Source organism: Leptodactylus fuscus, chromosome 10 (assembly GCF_031893055.1).
Source record: "Leptodactylus fuscus isolate aLepFus1 chromosome 10, aLepFus1.hap2, whole genome shotgun sequence".
Lineage (NCBI taxonomy): Eukaryota > Metazoa > Chordata > Amphibia > Anura > Leptodactylidae > Leptodactylus > Leptodactylus fuscus.
The window spans coordinates 49185587-49198025 of NC_134274.1; positions in this window are offsets into that span (position 1 = coordinate 49185587).

The following is a 12439-nucleotide window of genomic DNA, read 5'->3' on the forward strand; positions in this document are numbered from 1 at the left end:
AAAAAATTAAAAAATAAATTTACATTTTTTAAATTTACCTGAACGTTTTAATCTCTATAACTGACAGGAGGCCCGGCATCTGATACCTGCAGATTCTGCTTCTGTTCCGTCCTGGCACGTCAGGTTTACAATAACCACATTACATTCGATTATATGAAGCACATGGCTTGCGTAGTCTCTGTTCACACACGGGTATCATGACTTCCATATTAACAATACCCAAAACAGACACTAGGATAATCGCTTGACTTGTCGAAGAATAGAAAGCTTAGAATCCATCCTTAAAAGAATGGTACAGTCCGCACAAATCGGGGAGAGGCATCAAGTGGGGTCGTCTGTGGCCGCCAGTCATATCACTTCTTTTTGTAAAAAAAATTAGGGGAGGAATCTGATTGGTTACCATAAACAACTACTACACTTTGCATTCATTTTGATGAACCTCCCCCTTATGTGTGTGAACAGAGCCATATACAGAAATTTACAAATGCGTTGAGTGAAACCGAAAAATATACAGAATAACAGAAACCTGTTATATCTGAGCGCTGCAGCTTTGGGGAGGTTCCATCTGTGAACATGTCCTTAGAGATCTATTCTGTCCATTGACAAGATGTATGTAAACTAGGGTTGAACGATCGGGAAAGATCGGATCCCGATCAGCGATGGAGCAAATTTCACAATCAGGATCGGCTGGAAAAATGATCAAAAATCAGATTTTAGAGACGTTCCTGTAAACCTAATGGGTCGTTTACCAAAATTGTAAAACAAAAATGAGTGAAGTTTTCATTTCCCTTAAAATCTTTTAGAAAACCAAAGCGGCGACTTGATTTATAACAAATGGAGTTGTCCCCGGTGTCTGTTCAGAAACTACGCATCCCATGGAATAAGAATCGACCATCTGAGACTAATGGAAAACTAAGTGGCCTTTGTAAAATAATCTTCATGTAAAGTGCCGAGCCTGTTTAGTTGCCTTGCTTTTGATAAAAATAAAAAAATCTCTCCGCAGATTTCAGGTGACGCCTTTGTTTAAACCGTTCGTGTTTTATTTGTTCCTTTTTTAGGCTTTTCCTGGGGATTAAAGGAAATATTGTGCAAGGTGTTATGTCCTCATGTACCAAGGTCTGATCTGATTTGTGTATTATAATCTGTACAATAAAGTAACATTATAGGTAATGTAGCAAGTGTAAATAGATAAGACTATAACGTAAAGCAGTGGCTATACTATGACAATATCTATATGCCAGAACTGTAGAATAACCTTTCAAAATGTAACACTAAATGTATTTTGTACAGCATCTGGTTTCAAAGGTGCCTTATATTAAGTTTACCATAAATTGCTTTGTTCTGTACACAATGTCCAATGTATCATTTCTAAGTAAATAAGCTTATTTTAGTATAAAAGCTTGTCTAGTTGTGTTTTTTTCTACTTATTTAGGGATGTATCGCTCAATACAGTGAAGTACACATCATACCAATTCCCCTATGTTAAAGTATAGCCTTTACTTAGATCGCTAAAACAGGAATATACTCGCTAGACGTGAATAAATATGGATATGTATTGGCCAGATTTCTGCCAGGACTATGTTAAAGGGGTTGTCCCATCACAAGGATCCTATCTATACGGCTAGTTTATGTGGATTTAAGACTTTTACTAAATGCATTGCTTTATCAATACTGCTTTGTTTGGCCGCTATCTTCATTTATTCACTTCATTGTTTACACTCCATTTCTATGGCCCTTGGGATTATCTGCTCATTTGTCAAGTGATGTAGCTGCCAGCTCTCAGGGGGGAAGGGAGGGGCTGGGAGCAGCTCGTGTCTTTTAAGTAGCGGAGCTTCTCGGGATTTCTGAGCTCTTATCAGTCGGTTTAATTCAATTTGGCTGATAAGGGCTGTGATAGGGAGTCCATTACCTTTGTATGTAATGCAAACTGACTCAAATCCAGCTCTGCTACATCAGCTTCACAAATTCACACTGTGGTAATTCATTTGCAACCAATTCCGTGCAAGTGAAACCCCGCCCACCTATGTGCCGAGAAAAGCAGGAAGTGAAGAGAGCACAACAGCCTGCAGGTTAGTGAACAAGCATCATGGGAACACCCCTTTAAGTGTATATCAGTCCTAGAAGAAGATATGTCACCTATATATTACCGTACTTTAGTTATGTAATATGTTTAGGTTTGTCTTTTAGAGGAATCCTCTGTGTACCTGACTACTTCAGTTTTTGTTCCTCTTACACTTAGGACAGTGGTTCTTAACCAGGGTTCGATCGAACCCTAGGCCCTATGCATTTTGTGTACCAGTAAAAAAAACATTTGATTTATCACTAAAGAAGGGTTCGGTGAATGTGCATATGAAACTGGTGGGTTCGGTACCTCAAACAAGGTTAAGAACCACTGACTTAGGACCCTGCTGGGAAATCAGGTCCCTTAGACTAATGGGTTTATCTTCCCAAGTCACAACCAGCTTCAGTCACCAGGTCTTTGACCAGATAACTTCCCTATGGAGTGTCCCCTTTGATGGACCCTTTTGCAAATTTTCAATATTGTAGCAAGAGTCTCCTTTATTCCTTTTCCTCTCTTAGGGCTCGCTCCCACAATATAACGCGGCGCTCATTCTGACACGTATACACGTGTCAGAGTCAGCGCTTCAAAACAAAATCCCGTTGACTTCAATGGGTTCCGTCTTACGCGCTCCACATTGAAATCAATGGGAGGCTTTTTAACCCATTGATTTCAATATGTGACACGCATTAAACAGAACCCATTGCAGTCAATGGGATTGTGTTTTGAAGCGCTGACTCTGACACGTGTATACGTGTCAGAATGAGCGCCGCGTTACATCGTGGGAACGAGCCCCGTATTTTTCGGACTATAAGACGCACTTTTTTTCCTCCCAATATGGGAGGAAAATGTGTGTGCGTCTTATAGTCCGAATGCAGCGTGCGCAGCGTCTGTGTCCCGTCTGTGCGAATGAAAAGAAGAGCAGCCTGCCTGCCCGCTCTGCCCCTCCTTCCCTGTCTGTGTCGCGTGTTTGCAGGAGCGAGATCTGAGAGGCAGGGAAGTAGGGGCGGGCCAGACAGGTGAAGGAAGCGTGGTTTCAAGCTTGCCGAGAAAACCACGCCTCCTTCTCCCGTCTGGCCCGCCCCTCCTTCACTGCCTCTCAGATCTGGCTCCGGCAATGATGCTACACAGACAGGGAAGGAGGGGCGGGCCAAACGGGAGGAGGAGGCGTGGTTTTCTCGGCAAGCTTGAAACCACGCCTCCTTCACCCGTCTGGCCCGCCCCTATTTCCCTGCCTGTGTGGCATCATTGCAGAAGCGACATCTGAGAGGCAGTGAAGGAGGGACGAGCCAGACAGGTGAAAGAGGTGTGTTTTCAAGTTTGCTTAGAAAACCACACCTCCTTCACCCGTCTGGCCCGCCCCTTTTTCTCTTCTTACATAGCTTCACTGCAGGGTGTCTCTTTCCATCCTTGGATGAGATTAGATAGAATAGATAGACAGACAGATAGATAGATAGACAGACAGACAGACAGACAGACAGACAGACAGACAGACAGACAGACAGACAGACAGACAGATAGATAGATAGATAGATAGATAGATAGATAGATAGGATAGATTAGATAGATATGTTCAAATCACCCCCATAGCCCTACAATACATATAAAACAAAAACATTACTGTGAAACACATACACATTTGGTATCCCTGTGTCCGAAAGCCCCCGGTTCTATTTACATTGGTGAAATATTATATTATTAGGTTATTAAATATTTCACCAATTTTTTTTCCTTAAAATTTTTTTTTTCCCTATTTTCCTCCTCTAAAACCTTAGTGCGTCTTATGGTCCGAAAAATACGGTAATTTCTAGGATTTTGTGATTAAAAAATACTCAAGTGATACTCATTCCTGGTTTTCTTGGCTTCGGAAGCTATTGATAGCAGATACTTGGGTCCTACCTGAGAGAGAGGATCTTGAGATGCTTGAGAATCTGGAAGGCTTTCCTATGTTGATGGACCCCTTGATGTTCTGGCCACTCCTGAACCTCCTTTGAGTTTTCCCGATAGTATGTTATACTTACAGGTCTCTGCTCTTAGTGCCCAAGGTCAGGACATTTATTAATGCAGAGGGTAGGCCATATCCTTCTGTTACATCTAGAGTAGCCTCCAGGATATAATTTTAGTTCTTAATTCCTTGGTAGCAAACCCCTCTGGATCAACTTCAGCTAGGAGAGTGGTAGAGATCAGCCATTTTCTTTTCAAATATGTTTTTTTTTTTTTTTAATTTTATGTTGGACGACAAGGTCATACAATAGTATAAGTGAACAAAGGAAAACTTAGTCATGAAACATGCAACACATAATACAGTTTTATAGTGACTATTATCAATAAAGGCAAGCCAGGGTGCACATATTGACTGTTGTTTAGGTTAATTGTTGGGAAAGCTCATCAAAGTGTGTGAGCTTGGATGGGGGCGGGGGGACGGGTTGTAGTGGTTCCCCAAAATAATGGAATGAGGGTTTTTCGCTGTAGCCAAACGCTGAAGCCATAAATGTTCGGAGAGACCTATAACAGGTGAAGGCTATAGGTTTAGGAAAGCTATTCTGTCTGTCTTCACATGGGAACAGATGTAATAAGTTAAATGTGTCAGAATTCTGGCTTAGTTTGTGATGAAAAACTATCCGCTGTGTTTATAGTATTGTAGATGCTACTTCTGCATTGTACAGCAAAGGTTGGGGCTGAAGATCTGACTACATTGGTTCTATCCCAATGTAGTCGGTATAAATTTAGACTAGAATGTCTAAACATGCACCAGATATATTCTCAAGCAGTCACTCTTAACTGGGATGTCACAACACTTCAATGGGAACCTGCCAGCATGTCTTCATGTCAATCACATAGCGTTGAATACAATGGTGAGGCAGGAAGGCATCAGTTTCCTGCTCCACCATTCAGGCTGCAACTAATGTTGTCTGCAGCAAAAGATCCAAGTCCCCGTCCTCATAGTTCACTATCAGCATCTGATACATTTGACCCTGGATGGCCAATACTTGGTATTGTCTGGGCACATTAAATTACGCCATCATTTATGCCTTATATTTTAGTCTTGATTGGGGCTGTCAGTCTTAACTTTTTATTAATGAATACAGTTTATTAGTGTAGCAGGGCACGGCAGTCTTATTTCCTACATCCACTACATTAGACACAAGTAGTACAATGATGTCATTGCCCTCTGAGCCGAACTGTAATTGAAGGCTGAGGCCTGTACCACTTTACATATAATGCATTGCAGGGGACATTGTACTGTGTGGAGGGACACTGATGGGCATTATACTATGTGGTGGAACAAAGGGACTGGGTAGAGTCAAAAGGGGCAGACCATTATTACTATGAGGGGCACTGTTCATAATGGGACACTGTGGAAGCAATTATGTATGAGGTATACTATTTGATGGGCACAAGTTTTCTACAGGTGGAAAAAAGGTGACAATCACTGTTGGGCATTATGTGTGTGGAATTAGTATTTTCAGGTAGGCGATCTCTATGACACTATCACAGTATTTAGAGGCATCAGGATGCCACTGTTGGGGAAGCATGATGGGGGAAGGAATGGTGAAACTGTAAGAAGCCTAAGATGTTTGTATTGGAATCTCTGCAGAAACAACACATTGTGAATGGGGGAACCTGAGGGAATAAAATGTCTACAGTCCAAGGAAACATCACCTCTGAGTCACTGGATGTAATAAATATGGATTTTTGCTGTGTTACCTGTTTCCGGTGGAAGATAGTTGCTATTGAGAATTTGGTACATATGCATTGAGCTTTGGTTCGTGGATCACTTTCAACCCGTTTGCTTTGTACGTTCCTATAAAAATCACGTATGACAATCCAGCAGAACCCACTATAGAAGGGATCCATTTGTCTTTTTCATGAATCTGTCCCCATTATGATATCAGTTTTTCTGGTCTGACGGAGCCTTTGTGTTTCTAAAAACATGACCTCAAAAAGCACCATGAGGCCAGGGTCGGACTGGCCCACTGGGGAACCGGTGAATCCCCTGGAGGGCCCTGAGCCTGACTATTAGTAGTAATTCTACCAATGCAAATGCATTGGTCAAGGCCCCGATCAGGCACCTGACCATCCCAAATGGGCCTCTGCAGCACTCATTGGGAGTGAAGGACATTATTACCAGACGCAGGGTCTTCTGATCCCTGCTCTGTACATCCCTGCTTTGGGCTGCCGGGTGCTGACTGGGCCCCTTTCCATTAAATTTCAGCCCGGGGTAGGTGTATATAAATAAATAAAAAACTCTTCTACTCACCTATCCTGCATCTGCTCCGGGGCTCTGAAACCAGCGAGGACTGAAGTCAGCCTTTTACAGACCCTGGAAAGACCTGATAGGTTGACGACAATTACACACACCTGAAGTTCGCATCCACCGAGACACAAAGCAAGCTCAAGTAAAAACTGTGATAGAAACCCAACAACTATCCCAACACCTCAGTGGCAAAGAGAATCAACCACAGGACGCCGGCTCAAATCCCCAGATGAACACTACTAAAACCACACAACCGTTTTATAAATAACTCAGATCCTGACAGTAATGGAAGGTGAGAAGAGAACATGTGTGAGCAAGAGGGGTATACTGGGGTGCAAGTGGGGGGAATGGGGGTGCAGGCTGTGTGTGGGCAAGAGAGGTATATAGGGTGTAGGCTTTGAGTAAGAGGGGGAATGTAGGATTCAGGCTCTGATGGGGGTGAGCACTGTCAGCATATAATATTGTGTGGGGGCCACTGTGAACATATAATTCTGTGTAGGGGTTACCATGGAGAATATAATACTGTCTGGGGGCCACTCTGAGCACATAATGCTGTTTGGGGGCCACTATGGAGAATGTAATACTGTGAGGTTTACTGTCGAGCATGTAATCTGTCCCAGTATTGTTTACATGCCGGGCGCTGCGCTGCTCACGGTATTCTGTTCGGGGAGTCTGCATGGGGACCCCTTGAGCAGAATACCAAACGCATTGACAAGTGGTGAGCAATGAAAGCACACGGACCCCATAGATTGTAATGGGGTCCTTGTGTTTTCCGTACGAGTCATGCAGAGAAGTATGTAGTTCATGAAGTACTTTTCTCTCCTCATGGCCATAAGCCCACAAACATACGCTCCTGTCCTCAGTGTGTCCCAGTGCGTTCCAGTTCCGTATGTGACTACCAGGACCAGGCCGAGCTGGGAAGAAACAAACAAAAAAAAAATTATGCTGAACAACCTCTTTAAAGTGTGGGGCATTAGGGGATATATTAAAGGGGTTTGGACTAAGGAAAAACAGGTTATCTACATAATCAACGATTCTATTGGAGCTAGCTAACCTGTGTTTTGACTCTGACCTAGACTTTAGCTGTTCCTCTGGACTTGGACTCCATCTTGCTACTTTGTATTTGTTCTCCAATATTTGTAGTTTAATCTTCTGGTTCAACACTAGGTCAGTTTTCTGGTTATGTCCTTGTCTCTTCCTCTGTTGTTTTTTTTTTTTTTTTTTTTTTGCATCTTGACTACAGTATTCACTACTGGTGATAACCCTTGTCTCCACTTCCAATCTGCTACTTCATTGGTGCCAATAATTCTGATCAAAAACAATTAGCCCCCATCCAGAGTATAGTATTAACTGCTAAAGTAAGGGACAATGGGACCCCAGTGACCTCAAGATTGGGGCACCCTCGGATTGTGTTCCTCCTGGGCGCCAAACCATAGCTAGGAGAAGACTTAATGGAGCAGATGTTGCATCATAGGCAAAGGGAATCTTTGTGGTGTTATCAAGGCCCATAGCTCATGGTCTTCTGACGGGGGGAAATGGAGTGCTCTATTGTGTCCATTCACTGGATAGGTTATAATTGGTCACAATTATATGGTCATAGTGACAAATGGTCAATACACATGGAAATTTTCTGCCATGGAGTTGCATGCAGACAATCTATATCAGGGGTGCCCAATACGTCGATCGCAATCTACTGGTCGATCGCAATGGACGTATGGGTCGATCGCGGGATGCAGCCAGGGATCCCTGCTGTCTGCTTCTTCACAGCGCAGGCTGAGAGTTATCTCTGGACACTGGCAGGCTGGGGCTGCGGCAGCCCCGCCTGCCAGTGTCCATAGATGACTCTCAGCCTGCGCTGTGAACAAGCACTTGCAGGCTGCTCTTAGGGATGGAGGGGGCCGGGGTGCTGTTTCTTCACAGCGCAGGCTGAGAGTCATCTACGGACACTGGCAGGCGGGGCTGACGCAGCACCAGCCTGCCAGTGTGCAGAGATAACTCTCAGCCTGCGCTGTGAAGAAGCAGACAGTGGAGATGCCTGGGAGGCCACCTCTCACGATCCGCCCGGCCACGCCCACAGACACGCCCCACCCACAGGCCCGGTCCCTCCCACAAGAAGTGGGTAGTAGATCTTAGGGCTTGGTCATGTTAAGAAGTAGCTCAGATGCTGACAAAGTGTGAGCACCCCTGATCTATATTATAATACTATCAAAGTGAATGAGATTTCACAAAATCTCATCCATTATTCAGCAGAAAAAACCCTTAGTGGAAACTGAACAGTATATCAATTTTCTCGACTGAAACATTTTACATTTCACTACACAGCATGGAGTCCAAAAATTGATCGCTTTAATTTTTGGAGCCCACGCTGTATAGTGATTTAAAAAAAAAATCCCCCGGCTACTTAGTCCCCTAGGTGTCCGCTTACCTGCACAGATCCGCTGCCGCTCCCCGTTCTTTCTGCTCCTTTTCTCTCTCATTCACATGCCGTCAGAGCGCCGTGCGCGCCCCCGGCCTCCCTAGGCTAGTGTTAGAGATGCTGGAAGTAGGCGGGGCTTGTTGTTACTTAGGAGAGTGTGGGCGGGTACAGGGCAGGGAGATGTGAGTGCATCACTCATGTCTGCCCTCCCAGTACCCGCCCACACTCTCCTAAGCCGCAAGCCCCGCCTTCTATCTACTCTTCTGTTTTCTCTATGTTATGCCGTATACTGGACTCTGCTACATCTGCATTACTGTACATTGACTTGTCTATCTACTCTTCTGCTTCGTCCCTGCTTTACCACATACTCGACTCTGCTACATCTCAGATGACAAGTCAATGTACAGTAATGCAGATGTAGCAGAGTCCAGTTTACGGCACGGTAGGGAGGACTGTACATTGTAGTAGTAGTAGTAGCTAAATAGAGATGAGCAAGTACTATTCAAAACTGCCGCTGCCATAGGAATGAATGGACGCAGCCAGCTCGCAGGGGGTTAAGCGGCAGGACGCCAGTACAGGCTGTGTGCCTGATGCCTCCATTCATTCCTATGGGACCGTGCTATATGAAACGGCAGTTTCGAATAGTACTCGCTCATCTCTAGACTAGCTAACATTGTTAGCTTTTCCCACAATGCTTGGCCAGTAGCAAAGCCTTGTGGGAAATAACCTCCGACCTCGATCCCGCCTAAAAAGATCGGGATCGGAATTCCGATCGCGTTCGCAAAATTTACTCGATCGCAATCTGATCTTTTCCGATCCTGATCGCTCAACCCTAGTATGGACATATACCATCTCCCAGCCCAAGACAGATACTAGCTCCTGTTTATTTATATATACTCATTTTACTAACCAACGTTTGTTGTACCCACGTTCTGAGTGACACATGGGGTGCAAAAAACACAAAATTAGTGACGTTCAGTCACGGAGGTTTCATGAATTTTCTAGAACCCAGGAATGACGCGACCTATAGATTACCTTCACGTGTGACATATTTCTCTTTCACCAGTCAGTGGCAGTATTGAACCATCTTAGAGAGGGTTTGTAACATCTTAAAGGGACACATTCTAATAGTGAGTATACAATACATACATATGTACATGGCTATAGTGTAATAGAAAAGCTGTATAAGCAATATTTTACACAAATGTGGCTGTTTATGTGAAAAGGGCCCACACTGTCGATATGGAGTTCTTGGTATCATTGTAACGGTTATGGTGTAACATTATCCGAAACAGCAAAAAAAATTTGACAAATTAACTTGACATATTTTTAAATAAAATTTTTGCATAAAACAAAATTGTGATTTTTTTACCCAAATATGTTTTGGACTATTTTCTCTATAATTAGTATCGACGATCTGGGCCCTTTTCACGTAAACAGCCACAAATGTATAAGTCCAGGATTTGCAGTCAACCAGTTTTTATTTCAAGTTAATAAAACAAAGCAATACTAGCAGTCAAATAATAGTAACCAGGATGTATTACTTGGAATAACAAGTGTATAGGTTTAACTTGAGCTTCTGGGATCCAATGCAAAATCTATAACGGGGATCCTACCTATTTTTCTCTACTCATAACTTAGCCATACCCTTAAAAATTTTGGTTGCCTTCATCAAAAATTTGCAATCCTGCAAGATATGTTGAGTTGGGTGAAGACAAGCTTTTATAACAGCGGTCAGACAGTTTTGTATGTGGCAGTAGTTGTCAGGGGACAGAAGGTTTGGGAATAATTGATTTCAACATGATCCATCCCAGGAGTAGTCCCGACAATTAATGTCATATTCAGAGTATAGATCAGAAAAAAAAGAGCAATCTTTGCTGTTTACTTAGTATAGCGCTACCTGGTGGTCAAAGTGTATAGCAATGTATAAATCACCTCATGAACTGAATGCTCATTCATTCTCCCTACAGCCAGGTCTCTTCTCATTCATCTTCTGGTCTCTGAGAGAAGTGTTGGCAGGATAGTATACACATCACATTTCTGCTCTGCTTGTCAGGGAAGAAGTAATGTCTACAGCAGCATGGCAGCCTAGCTGCAGAGGAAGGACAAAGGTTCTACATTGCCAGCTGTACAGAGCCCGCCCCATCACCACAGATCAGCATTAGCAGAACCACATGGAGGCAAAAAAGTCATAAAAACAGGGTCATTTATGTTAGAAACACTACAAATTACTTTAAATGAAATATTTCAAGCCTTTCAAGTCACCTTCCCTCACCTCTTGTGGGCCTCCTCGCGCCCAGCGCTCTGTTGATCTATTCAGTGACATCAAACGTCAGGGTCACCACTGAGAAAGAGAATGATACGAAGAAGGCAATAGACCGCGCTCGAGGTCACAGTAGAATTTATTGGTTAAAAGGTGCACAACGCTAAAACACTGCGTTTCGGGCCCTCACACCCTTTTTCAAGTGCATATACTTAATCCACAGATGGCATAGCATAGACCAGCTTTCTATGACAGAAAGTGTCAGATGAAAAGCAGTACTGCCACCACCACCACTGAGGCCTGTGACTGGGCCACAACGCCATGATGTCCAAAGAAACCCCAGAGGATAATAATTCTACTTTTGTTCATATCGAACTTGTATACCTCACAACTTTTGAAGAGCAGAAAGAGAGACAAAATGGGCAAATTGAGCTCCGGCCACTTTTATGTTGACTCCACCCATTCTCATTCATTTTTCATGTGCGCCCACACAGTATAATCCTCCTACACTTAACCGTACATTATATGTCCCCCCCTCCATCTCTCCCTAGTTTCATATAACCCCTTCATCTACCCCCAGTTTCATGTCCCCCCTCCATCTCTGCCCCCAGTTTCATGTCCCCCCATCGCTGCCCACAGATTCATGCCGTTCCCCCCCCTTCATCTGCCCACAGTTTTATGTCCCCCATCTCTGCCCCCAGTTTCATGCCATTCTCCCCCACCATCTCTGTCCCCAGTTTCATGTCCCCCCATCTCTGCCCACAGTTTCATGCCGTTCTCCCCCTTCATCTGCCCAGTTTCATGCCCCCCACCTGCCCCCAGTTTCATGCCATCCCCCCCCCTTCATCCATCTGCCCCACGTTTCATGGGCCTCCTTCATTATGTTCCCCTCAATGTTTAACACAAAAAAACACTCACATAGTTGTAGGTGCAATGTGACGTCATCACATCGCGCCTACACGCAGCGTTAAAGCAGGAGCTGAGCTGTGACAACTTAGGCTTTAATTGCCTATGCATTCCTCTGGACGCCGATGAGTTGAAACCAGGACATACCTCCTGCCGACCGGGACTGCGGGACATTCACAGACATTCCCAGGACGGTTGGGAGCTATGAACTTGTTCGACCCAAAATAAATCAGGGACTGCCAGAACCCGAAAATAAGAAATCTTGTGTATTAACACCATTGCCTCCCTCATTTCTCTTATTTGTTTGTAGGACAATAGTCAACACCAATCAAGGAGGTCAGGTTCACTAATATCCAATAATATGTCCTACCATCAGGTCTGATAACTATGTCTGTCACTGGCTGAACATGGTTTGAGAAACAGGTAACTTGGTGAAATGGGAAACACCATAAAGGCCACAATGATGTCTTATCCTACTAGGGGCCTAGCCGAAGGCTTAGATTCCCCTTTGTGTATTTGCTGAATGTGTATGATATG